This window comes from Anas acuta, chromosome 5 (assembly GCF_963932015.1).
Source record: "Anas acuta chromosome 5, bAnaAcu1.1, whole genome shotgun sequence".
NCBI classification, from domain to species: Eukaryota; Metazoa; Chordata; class Aves; order Anseriformes; family Anatidae; genus Anas; species Anas acuta.
The window spans coordinates 3,045,659-3,063,407 of record NC_088983.1 but is presented as its reverse complement, the minus strand read 5'-3'; positions in this window follow the sequence as shown (position 1 = coordinate 3,063,407).

Below are 17,749 nucleotides of genomic sequence, written 5' to 3'. Positions count from 1 at the left end.
CAGCCCCACTGGTGTCACGGCCACATCACAGTGGGGCTGGGGACACGGTGGGCCCAGGAAAGGCCTAGTGTTAGACATGGCGGTTCTCTTGTTGCCTAGCCTCAGCGCTGGACATGGACACGAGCCCATGACACGGAAACATACGATGGGAGAGATCCCTGGACTCCATGGCCACTTGCTAAGGAAGGTCAACACCCCGTCCCTTCCCATATTGTGCCGCTGGCACCAATCCCACTAATGTCTTGTTGCCCATATTTGTTTCTCTGCTAGCCTCACCGCTGGACACGAACACGAGCCCATGACACGTCAACATTCGACAGGACAGATCCCTGGACTCCATGGCCACATAATAAGGAAGGTCAACACCCCGTCCCTTCCCATATTGTGCCGCTGGCACCAGCCCCACTAATGTCTTGTTGCCCGTATTTGCTTCTCTCCTAGCCTCAGCGCTGGACAGGGACACGAGCCCATGACACGTCAGCATTCGACAGGACAGATCCCTGGACTCCATGGCCACATAATAAGGAAGGTCAACTCCCAGCCCCTTCCCACATTGTGCCGCTGGCACCAGCCCCACTGGTGTCACGGCCACATCACAGTGGGGCTGGTGACAGAGTGGGCCCAGGAGAGGCCTGGTGTTATACATGGCAGTTCTCTCATTGCCCGTACTTGCTTCTCTCCTAGCCTCACCGCTGGACACGGACGTGAGCCCATGACACGGAAACATTCGACGGGAGAGATCCCTGGACTTCATGGCCACTTGCTAAGGAAGGTCAACACCCCGTCCCTTCCCATATTGTGCCACTGGCACCAACCCCACTAATGTCTTGTTGCCCGTATTTGCTTCTCTCCTAGACTCAGCGCTGGACATGGACGTGAGCCCCTGACACGTCAACATTCGACAGGAGATATCCTTGGACTTCATGGCCACATGCTGAGGAAGGTCAACTCCCAGCCCCTTCCCATATTGTGCCGCTGGCACCAGCCCCACTGGTGTCGTGGCCACATCACAGTGGGGCTGGTGACACAGTGGGCCCGGGAGACGCCTGGTATTACACATGGGCGGTTCTCTTGTTGCCTAGCCTCAGCGCTGGACATGGACACGAGCCCATGACACGTCAGCATTCAACAGGACAGATCCCTGGACTCCATGGCCACATAATAAGGAAGGTCAACACCCCGTCCCTTCCCATATTGTGCCGCTGGCACCAACCTCACTGATGTCTTGTTGCCCGTACTTGCTTCTCTCCTAGACTCACCGCTGGACATGGATGCGAGCCCCTGACACGTCAACATTCGACGGGAGAGATCCTTGGACTCCATGGCCACTTGCTAAAGAAGGTCAACTCCCAATCTTCCCTCATTGTGCTGCTGGCACCAGCCCCACTGGTGTCACGGCCATATCAGGGTGGGCCCAGGAGAGGCCTGGTGTTAGACATGGCGGTTCTCTTGTTGCCCGTACTTGTTTCTCTCCTAGCCTCAGCGCTGGACACAAACACGAGCCCCTGACACGGAAACATTCCACAGAAGAGATCCCTGGACTTCATGGCCACATGCTAAGGAAGGTCAACACCCCGTCCCTTCCCATATTGTGCCACTGGCACCAGCCCCACTGATGTCTTGTTGCCCATTCTTGCTTCTCTCCTAGCCTCACCGCTGGACACGAGCCCCTGACACGTCAACGTTCGACAGGAGAGATCCCTGGACTCCATGGCCACATAATAAGGAAGGTCAACTCCCAGCCCCTTCCCACATTGTGCCGCTGGCACCAGCCCCACTGGTGTCACGGCCACATCACAGTGGGGCTGGGGACACGGTGGGCCCAGGAGAGGCCTGGTATTACACATGGGTGGTTCTCTTGTTGCCTAACCTCAGCGCTGGACACGGACGCGAGCCCCTGACACGACAACATTCGACAGGAGAGATCCTTGGACTCCATGGCCACATGATAAGGAAGGTCAACTCCCAGCCCCTTCCCATATTGTGCCGCTGGCACCAACCCCACTAATGTCTTGTTGCCCGTATTTGCTTCTCTCCTAGCCTCAGCGCTGGACAGGGACACAAGCCCATGACACAGAAACATTCGACAGGAGAGATCCTTGGACTCCATGGCCACTTGCTAAGGAAAGTCAACTCCCAGCCCCTTCCCATATTGTGCCGCTGGCACCAGCCCCACTGGTGTCACGGCCACATCACAGTGGGGCTGGGGACACGGTGGGCCCAGGAGAGGCCTGGTGTTATACATGGCGGTTCTCTTGTTGCCTAGCCTCACCGCTGGACATGGACACGAGCCCATGACACGGAAACATTCGATGGGAGAGATCCCTGGACTCCACGGCCACATGCTAAGGAAGGTCAACACCCCGTCCCTTCCCATATTGTGCCACTGGCACCAACCCCACTAATGTCTTGTTGCCCGTATTTGTTTCTCTGCTAGCCTCAGTGCTGGACACAAACACGAGCCCATGACACGTCAGCATTCAACAGGAGAGATCCCTGGACTCCACGGCCACTTGATAAGGAAGGTCAACACCCTGTCCCTTCCCATATTGTGCTGCTGGCACCAGCCCCACTGATGTCTTGTTGCCCGTATTTGCTTCTCTCCTAGCCTCAGCGCTGGACAGGGACACGAGCCCACGACACGACAACATTCTGCAGGAGAGATCCTTGGACTCCACAGCCACTTGCTAAGGAAGGTCAACACCCCGTCCCTTCCCATATTGTGCTGCTGGCACCAGCCCCACTGATGTTGTGGCCACATCACAGTGGGGCTGGTGACAGAGTGGGCCCAGGAGAGGCCTGGTGTTATACATGGCAGTTCTCTCATTGCCCGTACTTGCTTCTCTCCTAGCCTCACCGCTGGACACGGACGTGAGCCCATGACACGGAAACATTCGACGGGAGAGATCCCTGGACTTCATGGCCACTTGCTAAGGAAGGTCAACACCCCGTCCCTTCCCATATTGTGCCACTGGCACCAACCCCACTAATGTCTTGTTGCCCGTATTTGCTTCTCTCCTAGCCTCAGCGCTGGACATGGACGCGAGCCCCTGACACGTCAACATTCGACAGGAGAGATCCTTGGACTTCATGGCCACATGCTGAGGAAGGTCAACACCCAGCCCCTTCCCATATTGTGCCGCTGGCACCAGCCCCACTGATGTCGTGGCCACATCACAGTGGGGCTGGTGACACAGTGGGCCCGGGAGACGCCTGGTATTACACATGGGCGGTTCTCTTGTTGCCTAGCCTCAGCGCTGGACATGGACACGAGCCCATGACACTGAAACATTCGATGGGAGAGATCCCTGGACTCCACGGCCACATGCTAAGGAAGGTCAACACCCCGTCCCTTCCCATATTGTGCCACTGGCACCAACCCCACTAATGTCTTGTTGCCCGTATTTGTTTCTCTGCTAGCCTCAGCGCTGGACACAAACACGAGCCCATGACACGTCAGCATTCAACAGGAGAGATCCCTGGACTCCACGGCCACTTGATAAGGAAGGTCAACACCCCGTCCCTTCCCATATTGTGCCACTGGCACCAGCCCCACTGATGTCTTGTTGCCCGTATTTGCTTCTCTCCTAGCCTCAGCGCTGGACAGGGACACGAGCCCACGACACGACAACATTCTGCAGGAGAGATCCTTGGACTCCACAGCCACTTGCTAAGGAAGGTCAACTCCCAATCTTCCCATATTGTGCCGCTGGCACCAACCCCACTGGTGTCACGGCCACATCACAGTGGGGCTGGTGACATGGTGGGCCCAGGAGACGCCTGGTATTACACATGGGCGGTTCTCTTGTTGCCTAGCCTCACCGCTGGACAAGGACGTGAGCCTGTACACGGAAACATTCAACAGGAGAGATCCTTGGACTCCATGGCCACTTGCTAAGGAAGGTCAACACCCCGTCCCTTCCCATATTGTGCCACTGGCACCAGTCCCACTGGTGTCATGGCCACATCACAGTGGGCCCAGGAGAGGCCTGGTGTTAGACATGGCAGTTCTCTTGTTGTCTGTACTTGTTTCTCTGCTAGCCTCACCGCTGGACACGAACACGAGCCCCTGACACATCAACATTCAACAGGAGAGATCCCTGGACTCCATGGCCACTTGCTAAGGAAAGTCAACTCCCAGCCCCTTCCCATATTGTGCCACTGGCACCAGCCCCACTGGTGTCACGGCCACATCACAGTGGGGCTGGGGACACGGTGGGCCCAGGAGAGGCCTGGTGTTAGACATGGCGGTTCTCTTGTTGCCTAGCCTCACCGCTGGACATGGACACGAGCCCATGACACTGAAACATTCGATGGGAGAGATCCCTGGACTCCACGGCCACATGCTAAGGAAGGTCAACACCCCGTCCCTTCCCATATTGTGCCACTGGCACCAACCCCACTAATGTCTTGTTGCCCGTATTTGTTTCTCTGCTAGCCTCAGCGCTGGACACAAACACGAGCCCATGACACGTCAGCATTCAACAGGAGAGATCCCTGGACTCCACGGCCACTTGATAAGGAAGGTCAACACCCCGTCCCTTCCCATATTGTGCCACTGGCACCAACCCCACTGATGTCTTGTTGCCCGTATTTGCTTCTCTCCTAGCCTCAGCGCTGGACAGGGACACGAGCCCACGACACGACAACATTCTGCAGGAGAGATCCTTGGACTCCACAGCCACTTGCTAAGGAAGGTCAACACCCCGTCCCTTCCCATATTGTGCTGCTGGCACCAGCCCCACTGATGTTGTGGCCACATCACAGTGGGGCTGGTGACAGAGTGGGCCCAGGAGAGGCCTGGTGTTATACATGGCAGTTCTCTCATTGCCCGTACTTGCTTCTCTCCTAGCCTCACCGCTGGACACGGACGTGAGCCCATGACACGGAAACATTCGACGGGAGAGATCCCTGGACTTCATGGCCACTTGCTAAGGAAGGTCAACACCCCGTCCCTTCCCATATTGTGCCACTGGCACCAGCCCCACTGATGTCTTGTTGCCCGTATTTGCTTCTCTCCTAGCCTCAGCGCTGGACAGGGACACGAGCCCCTGACATGTCAACATTCGACAGGAGAGATCCCTGGACTCCATGGCCACATGATAAGGAAGGTCAACTCCCAGCCCCTTCCCACATTGTGCCGCTGGCACCAGCCCCACTGGTGTCACGGCCACATCACAGTGGGGCTGGTGACATGGTGGGCCCAGGAGACGCCTGGTATTACACATGGGCGGTTCTCTTGTTGCCTAGCCTCACCGCTGGACAAGGACGTGAGCCTATACACGGAAACATTCAACAGGAGAGATCCTTGGACTCCATGGCCACTTGCTAAGGAAGGTCAACACCCCGTCCCTTCCCATATTGTGCCACTGGCACCAGTCCCACTGGTGTCCTGGCCACATCACAGTGGGCCCAGGAGAGGCCTGGTGTTAGACATGGCAGTTCTCTTGTTGTCTGTACTTGTTTCTCTGCTAGCCTCACAGCTGGACACGAACACGAGCCCCTGACACATCAACATTCAACAGGAGAGATCCCTGGACTCCATGGCCACATGCTGAGGAAGGTCAACACCCAGTCCCTTCCCACATTGTGCCGCTGGCACCAGCCCCACTGGTGTCACGGCCACATCACAGTGGGGCTGGGGACACGGTGGGCCCAGGAGAGGCCTAGTGTTAGACATGGCAGTTCTCTTGTTGCCTAGCCTCAGCGCTGGACATGGACACGAGCCCATGACACGGAAACATACGACGGGAGAGATCCCTGGACTCCATGGCCACTTGCTAAGGAAGGTCAACACCCCGTCCCTTCCCATATTGTGCCACTGGCACCAATCCCACTAATGTCTTGTTGCCCATATTTGTTTCTCTGCTAGCCTCACCGCTGGACACGAACACGAGCCCATGACACGTCAACATTCGACAGGACAGATCCCTGGACTCCATGGCCACATAATAAGGAAGGTCAACACCCCGTCCCTTCCCATATTGTGCCGCTGGCACCAGCCCCACTAATGTCTTGTTGCCCGTATTTGCTTCTCTCCTAGCCTCAGCGCTGGACAGGGACACGAGCCCCTGACACGTCAGCATTCGACAGGACAGATCCCTGGACTCCATGGCCACATGCTAAGGAAGGTCAACACCCAGCCCCTTCCCATATTGTGCCGCTGGCACCAGCCCCACTGGTGTCACGGCCACATCACAGTGGGGCTGGGGACACGGTGGGCCCAGGAGAGGCCTGGTGTTAGACATGGCGGTTCTCTTGTTGCCTAGCCTCAGCTCTGGACAAGGACGTGAGCCCATGACACGGAAACATTCGACGGGAGAGATCCCTGGACTCCACGGCCACATGCTAAGGAAGGTCAACACCCCGTCCCTTCCCATATTGTGCCGCTGGCACCAACCCCACTGATGCCTTGTTGCCCATACTTGCTTCTCTCCTAGACTCACCGCTGGACATGGATGCGAGCCCCTGACACGTCAACATTCGACAGGAGAGATCCTTGGACTCCATGGCCACTTGCTAAAGAAGGTCAACTCCCAATCTTCCCTCATTGTGCTGCTGGCACCAGCCCCACTGGTGTCACGGCCATATCAGGGTGGGCCCAGGAGAGGCCTGGTATTACACATGGCGGTTCTCTTGTTGCCTAGCCTCACCGCTGGACACAGACGCAAGCCCCTGACACGTCAACGTTCGACAGGAGAGATCCCTGGACTCCATGGCCACATGCTAAGGAAGGTCAACACCCAGCCCCTTCCCATATTGTGCCGCTGGCACCAGCCCCACTGGTGTCACGGCCATATCACAGTGGGCCCAGGAGAGGCCTGGTGTTAGACATGGCGGTTCTCTTGTTGCCTGTACTTGTTTCTCTCCTAGCCTCAGCGCTGGACACAAACACGAGCCCCTGACACGGAAACATTCCACAGAAGAGATCCCTGGACTTCATGGCCACATGCTAAGGAAGGTCAACACCCCGTCCCTTCCCATATTGTGCCACTGGCACCAGCCCCACTGATGTCTTGTTGCCCATTCTTGCTTCTCTCCTAGCCTCACCGCTGGACACGAGCCCCTGACACGTCAGCGTTCGACAGGACAGATCCCTGGACTCCATGGCCACATAATAAGGAAGGTCAACTCCCAGCCCCTTCCCATATTGTGCCGCTGGCACCAACCCCACTAATGCTGTGGCCACATCAGAGTGGGGCTGGTGACACGGTGGGCCCAGGAGGGGGGTGGCACAACACACAGGGGTTCTCCTGTTAGTGCTTTTGCTTCTCTGCTAGCCTCAGCACTGGACAGGGACATGAGGCCATGATACCACGCTCCTGGCCGCCTCTCCTTGACGCACTGCTGGAGACGCACCAACATCCTACGGGACAGTCCTACAGAGGAGCAGATGGGGCCATCAGCTGCGGACGAGAATTCTGCAACACCCCACACTTGCTACATGAACTTGTCTATGTTTAACCTTTTCTTAATAAAAGAACTTTTCTTAATAAAATGGCTAAAAGAACTTAATAAATCCAGCCTCTGAGCCATGTGTTTATCAGGTGGGCTTTTCGTGTCCTGTCAGTACCCCTCCCTGCCAGCGTAGGGATAGACGAAAACACCACCTAATAAAAATAAAAATAAAATAAAAAAAAAAATAAATAAAAATAAACAGTCATTTTCATATGCTTTAAGGGAATAATTGAGTCAATGATTCCCTAACGAGAGCCCTGCCCTCTGTTCCCCAGAGGGTGTTCTCGCTGGCACACGTCGCTGCCGTTCTGTTTTGAAGAGCCCCGTGTGCCTTGCCCACACGTTCCTTACCGAGGGTGCTGGAGCTGCTGTGTGGGCTGATGCAAAATGTTCCTTCACCCACAGATCCCTGCCTGCCTCTGCCTTAAAATGTCATTGAGAAACCAAGCGAGAAACCAGGCTAAAAAGGGAAGCTGCTCTGCCAGGGGTGCGCCTCCAGCACCCACCGGTGGCACGGGTGACACCGGGGCACCAAAAAGGCACCGCGGGGCTGGTGGTGTGAAAGCAGGGAGGGGGCACGAGGAAGCTCTGGCTGCAGGCATCACCAAGCTTTCCTCAGCCAGAGGATGCTGGAGAAAACGAAATGTCAGTGCTGAATCAGAAGCCCCCGCGGGGAGGCGGTGATCATCGCACCCAGCCGTTCTCTCGAGCGCTTCTGGAGCGCGCTGCCCGTCCTTCTGCGGTGATCCTGCTGGGTGAGGGGCTCCGAAACGGCACGTGGGTGGCCGAAACCCACAGGCACAGGCTCGATAATCGCCCAGCCTCAACGCAGGGGTGTGCAGGGGGGCTGGGAGCTGAGCAGGGCGCTGTGCGACCCCGCAGGATTAGTGTGGGAAGCGCTGGGCTGTTTGCTGGCCACTCAGAGGGAAAGGTGATGGATGCGCCCTGTTATGCGCAGGGCATCGGCGTGCTCCTGCTGCAGGGCAGGAGGTCTGAGGGTCAAACGTGGGAAAACTGAGCCCCCGTGGTTCTTACCGAAGCATCTAAAGGAGAGGGCAGAGAGGGGAATGCCGGAGGGTGTTTTCCTAGAAAGCCAAGCCACCACCGGCTCGCCGCGGGGAAGGCTTGCTGTAATCAGCCGGATTTACGGGAGCTGGGACAGAAAGGAGAGGCACACGAAGGGGAAATCGGGCAGCTGGGAGCTGGTGGGGGAACAGCACGGGTCACAGATGTCCTGCCTTGTCACCACCCCATGCCAGCAGCAGCAGCAGCAGCAGCAGTGAGCCCGTCGTGCCACGAGCAGGCTCCCGACGCGTGGCAGCCAGCAGAGAAAATCCACCCTAATGAAATGCTTCCCCGCGGTAATTGGATTTCCAGTGTAAACGAGGCCATTATGCTGATTGGCCTTGCACTTTTGGAGGCGAGGCGATGCCAGCCAGCAGCAGCTCCTGCTGGCGGACCCAGCTCCATCTCCCTGCGGGGGCTTTTCCCTAGAAATGCCTTCATCCCTGCCAGAGAGCAGGGGTGGGCTCGAGCAAGGGCACGGTGGCCACAGAGCTCCTCTCCGAGGTCCCTGCAGAGCTTGGTGGTTTCGAGGACGTTGCCTGACCTGGTGCCAGCAAGGGGAAAGGGGTGAGGGCGATTTGGGGTGCCCTGGGACCACCCACATCAAGCTGGGGGCTTGAGCAGGGTTTTGTCATCGTGCTTTGAGCTGCAGCGCGTCCCTGCCTGTGCCACCTCCTCCCCGCTGTGTTTTCCAGGTTCTTTCGTTGCACGGGGAAATGTCACACTATAAAAAACTCACCGAGCATAAGCAAAAGCCCCAAGTGAGAAGAAAAACACAACTTCGGCTCTGCAGTTGTGCGATGCTGAGGCTGTCCTTCGGGTTGGCTGCGAGCAAAATCCTTCCAGCAGGGCCCCCAGCAAGCAGGGTTGGCTTCAGCATCGCTGCGAGGGCAAAGATGTGGGACTGGAAACGGGGCAAAGCAGCATTTGAGCCCGAGATACCCCGCTGGATCAGGGACAGATGAACCCTGAACACCATCACTCAGCTCACACACAATGATCGGGTTAATAAACGGCCTCACACCCCGTGAATATTTCTCTGCTCCTGCCTCTGGATGTCTGGCTGCGTGTTCGCACGGTCGCCGAGATGCAAAACGCCACCGTTTTGGCTCAGCGTCAAGAGCAGCCTCTACCTGAGCAGCCTGCAGTGGCAGCTCCCGAGGAATTTTAATCAGACGCTCGCACGGCACGCGGGTTTTGACACCCGCTGCTCCTGCTGCCACCCCCAGCGTCTGTAAGGAGCGAAAAGAGGGGTTGGGGAGAGGGGAAAGGGAGAGATTTGTGGTCCAGGGTGATGTGCGGGGGTGGCAGAGCTTCCCCGCTGGCCCCATCAGACAGACAGGGAGCTGGAGGACTGGACGTCAAACAGAGAGGCACCAAAAGGTGCCGGGGTTTTATTTTAATGCCCTACAAGGGAAGATCTCATGGTGTAAGCCCCGCAGCCCTGGGTGAAGCCCAACCCATCCGTTTGGTGGGGAAAGGGCACATAAATGCTGCGGTGCCACCCCAAACACTGCTGGCACCGCCACTCTCCACCTGCCCCAAGCCGAGGAGCTTAAAAAATAATAATAAAGGGTTACCACTCGTTTATTAATGATATCATATCAAGTCTGTAGGAGCTCTTTATGGCCCCTCCAGTGAGAGCAAAGCAACGTCCCAGCAGGAGGAGCGTGGTGGTGTGCAGGGACCGCGTCCCCAGAGGCTGCGGGTGGTGGGGCCGGCGTGACGCTGGCTGCTCGGTGCTGGCAGCCCCGGGGGAGAAAACGCAGGAGGTTGGGGAGAAGCAGCTAAAAAGGGATTTGCGTCTTCTCCTATTTTAGCAGCGCTTTAGTCAGAGCAAGACGCATTCCCAGGGTATTTTTGTCCGTCGCGGTTTGGGAGCGCAGCCTCCGGGGAGCGGGCTGGTGGCTGCCACCGCCGGCCTCCCGCGGCACGGCACGGCCCCGCTGCCCCCTGCGAGGGGAAGGTGGCACCATCCCGGTGCTCAACACCTCCAGAATCCGAGCTTTTTCCCTCCACACCCACATTTTGGGGATAAAATGGGGCTTCCCAGCTCACCCGCCTCTCCCCGTGCCCGCAGCGGGGGTGAGGGGCTGCAGCGTGCCCATGGCGCGCAGCTACCGGGGGGCATTTGGGGGTCCTCGGCGTGCTCGGGGAGGGCTTTCAGTCAGTCCTGCCGAATTCCTGATCCCAAATATTCAGCCTAATTCCAGTAGCCCCCAGGGCTTTCTGCTCTGTCTTCCCTGGACCTCAAATATCAAGAGTTTTCCTTCGGCACGGATTATTTCCTGCTCCCGTTCCATGAGGCAGGGCACCCCGGTGCAAGCGCTGTGAGCTCGCTTCGTGCTACAGCTGCTTATTTATGTGCGGCTAGCTAATTACAGCCATTAATTGGGCATTAATGAATTGAACGCCGTCCTCCAGCAGCCTGCTCGCTGCACAAAAGGCAGAGCCACAGCTGCAGGGAGCACCGGGAGAGAAGGTCCTCCCCGGCGCTGCTCGGGGCTAAAGAACCTCTCCAAAAATTGGATTTTAATCTCCTTTTTTGAGCCAACACGAGGCTGTTTGGAGCCAGCCGAAGGGGAGCTTGGCTCCCCACTGAGCCCCGCCAGAAACTGGGAAATATTTTCAAAACACAGCTTAAAGGAGAGCAACTCCAAAAGCCTCCCCTGTGAAGCCTACGTGCAGCAGGCGGGTAGGGACGAGACGGAGCAGAAAACAGCTTGGGGTGGCCGCTTGCCATGTGCTTTAGGGTTTCAGGGGGGTTTTGCTCTGGTTTTGCTCTGCTGTAGCTGTTGAGATAAGCAACGAGGCTCCTCTTAGCCTATATGATTTATTTTTTTCCCCAGCCAGGTGGGATTTGCAGCGTGGGGACATCTGTCGTGAATGATTCACTCCTTCCCCTCCTCTCTCCGCCGATACTTTCCCTGTGCCATAATAACGCCCCCTTTTCCCCGTTAGCCTTCCTGATGCTGCTGTTTTTGGGATATTCAATGACCAGGGAAGGGGCACGGAAAAGGCAGGGTGGGCTCCTGGTCCCAGGGGACCCTCATGGGGGTGCCCAGATGTGAGCAGGGAGCTCTGGAAGCCTGCTGGAGACAGCTTTGCCCTCCTCGGGTGCTGCTAAATTTCCCCGAGCTAAATAGGGAAGACAACGAAGATCTCGGAGGCTCTGATCCTATTCTCTGGCTGCCTTCACCTCGGTAATTTCGTCTGCCCACCTCCCGCTCCTCCCCCGGCAAACCTCCACCCACGGGCACAGCTGTAGCTGCGGCATCCCGGAGAGGATTTGGAGAGCAAATTTTTGAAATTTTTCATTATCTGTTCGCTGCTGAGATGCTGCAGCCCAGGAGCGGGCAGAAATGCCCCCTCTGGTGTCCTCAGCTGCCCTCACCCCGCATTTCTCAGCATCCTGCCAGGGATGCAGCTCCCAGCAGGAGCAGATGTCGCTCCCTTTTGAAGTCCCTTGCAGGCAGCATCGTCTCATCTCCAGGTTGCGCAGCGGAGCTCAGTCCCAGCCAGCAATTCCCTTTCAAACCCATTAAGATCCCGCATCATTTTCAATCCACTCTTCCTTTGGGGCTGCTGAATAGAGGAGGGTGCTCTCCAGCAAAGAGGGCTCATTAAAATGCAAATAAACTTCAGACTCGAGGTCCACTTCAGCGCTGCAGGAAACACCAAATTTGGCCCCACAAAGAGCCGAGGCTCAGATTTATTTCTGTGGACGGGGCCAAGACCGGCCCCATCACCGACGCTGCCCTCCTCCTGCTGCCCAAGGGTCATTGGGGTGCTTCGGGGCATCACCCCAAAACGCTGGGCAGCCAGAGCTGGCATTTCCCAACCCTGCTGCTGAGACGTGAGCTGGGACTGGGGCTTTCCTTTGGGATCCGGCCACATCTGAAGTGGAGCTGCCCAAAAGAGACCCCCTGAAGCCTTCCCCATGCCTGCAGCTCATCCCCTTGGTGCATCAGCCCCGCACACCGGGTTTGGTGGGGGCTTGACCCAGCCCCAGAAGAGGGAGAGGGTCCCAGGGGGGCTCTGCTGTGTGCTGGGGACCCGGGGGGGGATTGGGGATGTCCCCCGGGATCTGCCTGCCCCGCCGGCCGGGGGTGTCACTTGTTGATTGATGTTCCTGCGGCCAACGCCGTGCCCAGAATCTCTCGAGGTTGCCATGGCAGCAGGAAGGAGAAAAGGGGGGAAAAAAATAAAAAAGCAGGAAAAAAAAAATAAAAAAAAATCCAGCAATGGGCATGGGAGAAGTGATCCCCAACATAACAAAAAGCCATCCCGGAGCCAGGCTGGGCACGGAGCTGCCCCGCTCAGTGCCACCTCCCGGGGTAATGGGGTGGCAGCGGCAGCAGCCGGTGCCCCCGAGTCAATGGTTTCCAAGTTCTTTGCAGAAAATCAACGTCAAAAGCATTTGGCTTTTAAAGGCCTCTTTTAAACAGGGAAATTAAAAAAAAAAAAAAGGGGGAAAGAGATGTCTGAGTTTGCCTGGGGAGGGGCTGGTCCCCACCGTGCTTGGCTGCGGTGCCCGGTGCTGCGACAAACCCCCCGGGGAGGTGTTTGAGCACCTCATCCAGTACAAAATCCCAGCAAAAACCCCATGCCTGGGGAGCACTGGGGCAGCTGGCACCGTTTTGGGAAGAACACCCCAAAAGAACCAACTCGGAGGTGCCTGAAGTTGCTGGAGCAGCAGGAGGTGGCGGTGGCGTGGGGGCACCCAGGAGGACTGAAGGGTGTCCGTGCTTTCACCCCGATAACAGCACCAATATTCCCCGGGGGGAAGGGGAGCAGCCTGCCTGCATCCCTAAATTATGCAAAACGCCCAACCTGGAGCCAATTTCCCCCGTGTAATTAGCGAAACGGTGAAGGCCGTTGCATAACGACTGCAGATTGCGGGGCCGATATACGCCGCGCGTCACGGAAGCAGGGTGTGTTTTGACATTTATGGGAATACTTTCTTATTTTTAGTTAGTTTGGTTGCCATGGCAGCGAGAAGGAGGCTGCACCAGCCGCGGCTATACATTCGGCGTCGGTCTCCCACTTCGATCAGCCCCAAACTTTGCAACTGATTTCTCCCAAATGAAGGCGTGGAACGAGGCTTGGAAAGCAAAGAGCCACGGTTCCTTGCTGAGGAAGGTGATTTCCAGCCACTGGAAATCCTCTGGATGGGAATGATGCAGAGGCAGAGGAGCAGCTCGTGCCCTTTTTTCTCATGGGGGGCTGCTGGCACAGGGGGATGGCACAGGGACAGACCTGGCCCTGCCACCCCAGGATAGGAATTTGGGGTTGGAGGGCTCTCCCGGGGTGTTGCCGAGGGTGAACTTTGAGATAAACCCGAGGATTTTCTTTCCAGCACTGCAGATGCGGGGAATAGCCCCCCTTCGGGCTGCCTGAGGAACAGCTGAACGCTGTGGGAGGAAGGCCAGATCGCCCCGGCACGCTGAGCTCAGCGCTGCTGCTCTCTGCAATGAGTCACGGGGTGGAAAAGTGGGGCACGGATCTCGGGGGAGATGAGTAAGTGGGCAGCGGGGAGGCAGTGGCCAAAGGAGCGCCACAAATCACCCTTGCAGTTCTCTCCTCTCTCGGTATTAACAACAGCTTTGGCTCGCCTGATTAAAATCCGAAATTTTCCACTAAGCCCCCGGGGTTAAAAAAAAATAAATAAATAAGCAGATGACACCTTTGAAAGTAATCTGCCAATTCGGATTTGTCCCCAGGTGCCGGCGTGTCACCCAGCCGGGGCTTCCCGATGGAGGAGGTTTTGCTGATTTATCTCCAGAAGTATTTATTTTTTTGGGGGAGAGGCTGCCAGGAGGTGACGGGGAGCTGCTGCCACCCCTGGGCACGGCCACCGCCAGCACCGTGGGCGAGAAGTCCTCGCGGCGCTGGAAGGGGCACCGTGTGCGTGAGTGATTTTCATTCCAGCCTGCTAAAGGAAAAGAGCATTAAATATTTAGAAGGGTTGTATTGCTAATGGTCCTTGGTGTTCCTCACGAGGCCGTGCTCGAGCTGCTACCCAGCAGCCAGAGCAGCTCTTGTGGCATCACCCAGGGAGCGAGGATGAGATGGAAGCAGCCAGATGCCAAATATTTTGTGATTCAAGTCGCTGCAGAGCCTGGTGAAGTCGGTGGAAAGCCTCCTCTCGATGCTGGTGGGCTCTCGGGTCTGCCCCAAACCCAAAAACTGGCCAACATACACGAAAACTGAATGACCTGGAGGGGTGGGATGGCAGCGGGGGTACGGATCTCAAGGTCACGCATGAAAGCAGGGAGTGATAAATAAGGATTTCTGCTGGCAGCCCAGAGCTCATCTGTTGAAAATGACTGAGGGGAAGGAAGATCGGGGTGTATTTGTTGATCATGGGGTGGATTATCCCTGAACCCCCTTCTGCTCCCTCATTTATCTCCTGGAGGTGTGACAGGTGTCTAAGATGTGAATGCCATCGATTTCCCAAGTCCAACCATCCTCCTGTCCCGTACGCCTCGTGCTGCCAGGGGAGCAAAGGTGTGGTGGGAGCAAAGGAGGCTGGAGGGGGATGTTGGAGGGGGTCCCGACACCGCAGACCACCCCCGACCCTCGTCAGGCAGGGCAATTTCTGCGATTTTCCAGAAAAAACATCGCGGCACCGATGCGATCTCCTGGGCGGCAGCGCGTCATGCATGATTCAGGGCGCGTCGCCCACCACCCCGTCTCGCTCCCATCCATCAATACCCTCCTGCTTGATCCCGATCGCTCATCTGCATTTCCAGCAGACAAAGCAAAGGCTCCCGCAGCAGGAGCCGGGGCCGTCTCTGAAGCTGAGGCTCCTGGCCAGAGGCACAGGAGGAAAGCGAGAGGCAGCCCAGAAGGAGGTGACTCCTCGATCCCTCCGTGTGTAATCGCCGATATTAGACAAATGGATTTGGAAGCTGGGTCGGGTTAATTATTGCAGGCTCGTAGCCGCATGCCACGCGGCTCTGGGGGCAGTGACGGGTCTGAGAATTGTAAATAACACTCAGCTGGAGCATGGGGATGCTTGCCTCTTGTCAAATAAAGTGAAGGCGTAAGCTGCTGCGAGCAAGGGTGGCCTCCAAATGCTCTGCCTGCGCTCCCCCATGGAGGGCTTTTTCCCCTTTCTGCCCATTTATCTGATCGAAATATAGCTAAAGCAGAAATGGCATCGCATAGCTGCCGGGATGAGAAATGGCCAAGGGCAGCAAGAGGCAGAGGGAGTGAGGAACGACGGCTTTGCTTGGGCAAAACAAAAAGTTCACTCGCTCCTTATCACGCTGAGAGGTGGCGGTGCCTTCCTTGAGCATCTCAGCTCATCCATGTGGTCGTCCCCCCATCCAAATTCCAACACAGCAGCTGGGAATTGTACCTGCTGGCTGGACGAACCGCACGAACCCCAAGGGATTGGCACCACCTGCGTCCCCACAGAGGGATGAGCGAGGCAGATGGCGACAGCTCCCTTTAATCTGCCCAAATCAGAGATTTAACAGCGTGGCTCGGCAACGGCGGTCAGCAAAAGGGGGCGGACAGCCCGGCTTTGGTGGCAAAATCCCAGAGGAGGTGATGGACAGCCACTGTGGCTGAGCTCTGCTGCCCTCCCCTCGGATCCCTACGCTACGTAGGGATTTCTTCCCTCTGCTTTTATAGGCAGGACGAGATCGCTAGCAGCTATTCCAGGCAGAGCAGCACTTCAGGACGCTCTCCTTGCAGAGATCTGGGGATAAATCACCACGTTCAGCAGTAGGACAGAGCGCAAACAGCAGCATCGCTTGGCAAACGCCACAGAGGAGCTCTCGTGGGACCGGGCTGCGGTGCATCCTGCTTGGCCGTGTACCAGGGAAGCTGGAAACCTAATGAAATACTTCAAACAGGAGGATAGAAACAAGTCTGAGGCTCTGCTGGTCCCTGGGTATGAAGCAGAGGAACCACTGGCAGACCACTGCCTCCCCTGGATGGACCGTCCAGGCTCTGAGGGCACTTCATTGCTCCAACGAGCCTCACCTAGGAGCCCCACAACCCTCTGCCCAGCTTCCCAGAGCTCCAGGTAAGGGCTCTGCAAATTTCTGGAGCCCTCAAAACTCCAATTTTGAGCCTTTTCCTTGCCAGAGGCCCCCTGTGCCTCCAAGCTCTCCTTCCATAGCTCTCAGGTCAAGGCTCCTCTCCCAAAGGCATCACCACAGAGTGGCTGCAGCCCCGCACGACCCCAAACGTGGGCAGGGTGCTTCAAAGAGAGGGAAATAAAAGCTAACGCAGAAACATTCCAAGTAATTTGAATTTTCAGCTGGCTGAGAGGGAGCCGCTATGCAGCACCGCACGTTGCCAGGTTATTTTTAAGACCTCAGGTGGCCTTTGGGTTAAGAAAGGTTGAAAAAGGCTGCTCTGGGTAGCGGTGGGAGTCTCAGTAGAAGCCTTAGGGGACCCCCATTCCACACATAACCCATCTTTTGCAAATTTTTTCCCCAAAACACTCTTGTTCTGCTTGGACTTTGTCTCCTCCACTGCCCTCTGCCACTAGTGCTCAGCCAGGGGCTCAGCGCCCTGCAAAGCCCCTGCAGTGGCAGAATGACATGGAAAGGGCTCTTAAATGTGAGGATGGGGCTATTAAATGTGAGGATGTGGCTATTAAATGTGAGGATGTGGCTATTAAAAGCCAGGAGGGGGCTGTACGCCAGCAGGGGACTGTGCTGCCAGGCACCTGTCCCACCTCAGTGCCACCCTCAGCGCTGGGTTCTGTCACCGCAGGGCCCACCGCACGTGAAACGAGTGTGAAATAATCACAAAATCACAGAATAAAGCTTTAAAAGCCGCCCGCCCGGCACCCAGCGGGGGCACCGCGGCCCCGACCCGCGCTTGCTGCCTGAGGGGCCGGCGGGCGGCCGCCATCTTGGGGGGCACCCGCGGGGCTGGGAGCGGGCACCGGGGGCTGCTCGGGGGACCGCTGAGGAGCCGGTGCTGACGGGGCTGCTCCCCCGGGGGGCTGAGGGGACTGCGGCGGGGCGGCGGGGACACAGTAACGGGGCGGGGAAGGCGGCGGAGGCGGGCGGAGGCGGGCGGAGGAGGAGGACCCCCCCGCCACCGCACCGCCGAGCCCCGCGGCTCGGCGCCGCAGCCCTGAGGCGAGCCCCCCGCAGCGCCCGGCCGGTGAGGGGGCGGGCAGAAAGGCTGACGGACAGGCGGAAGAACCAATAGCAGCGCTCCGCCCGCCCCTTCAACCAGCGTTGGACCAATG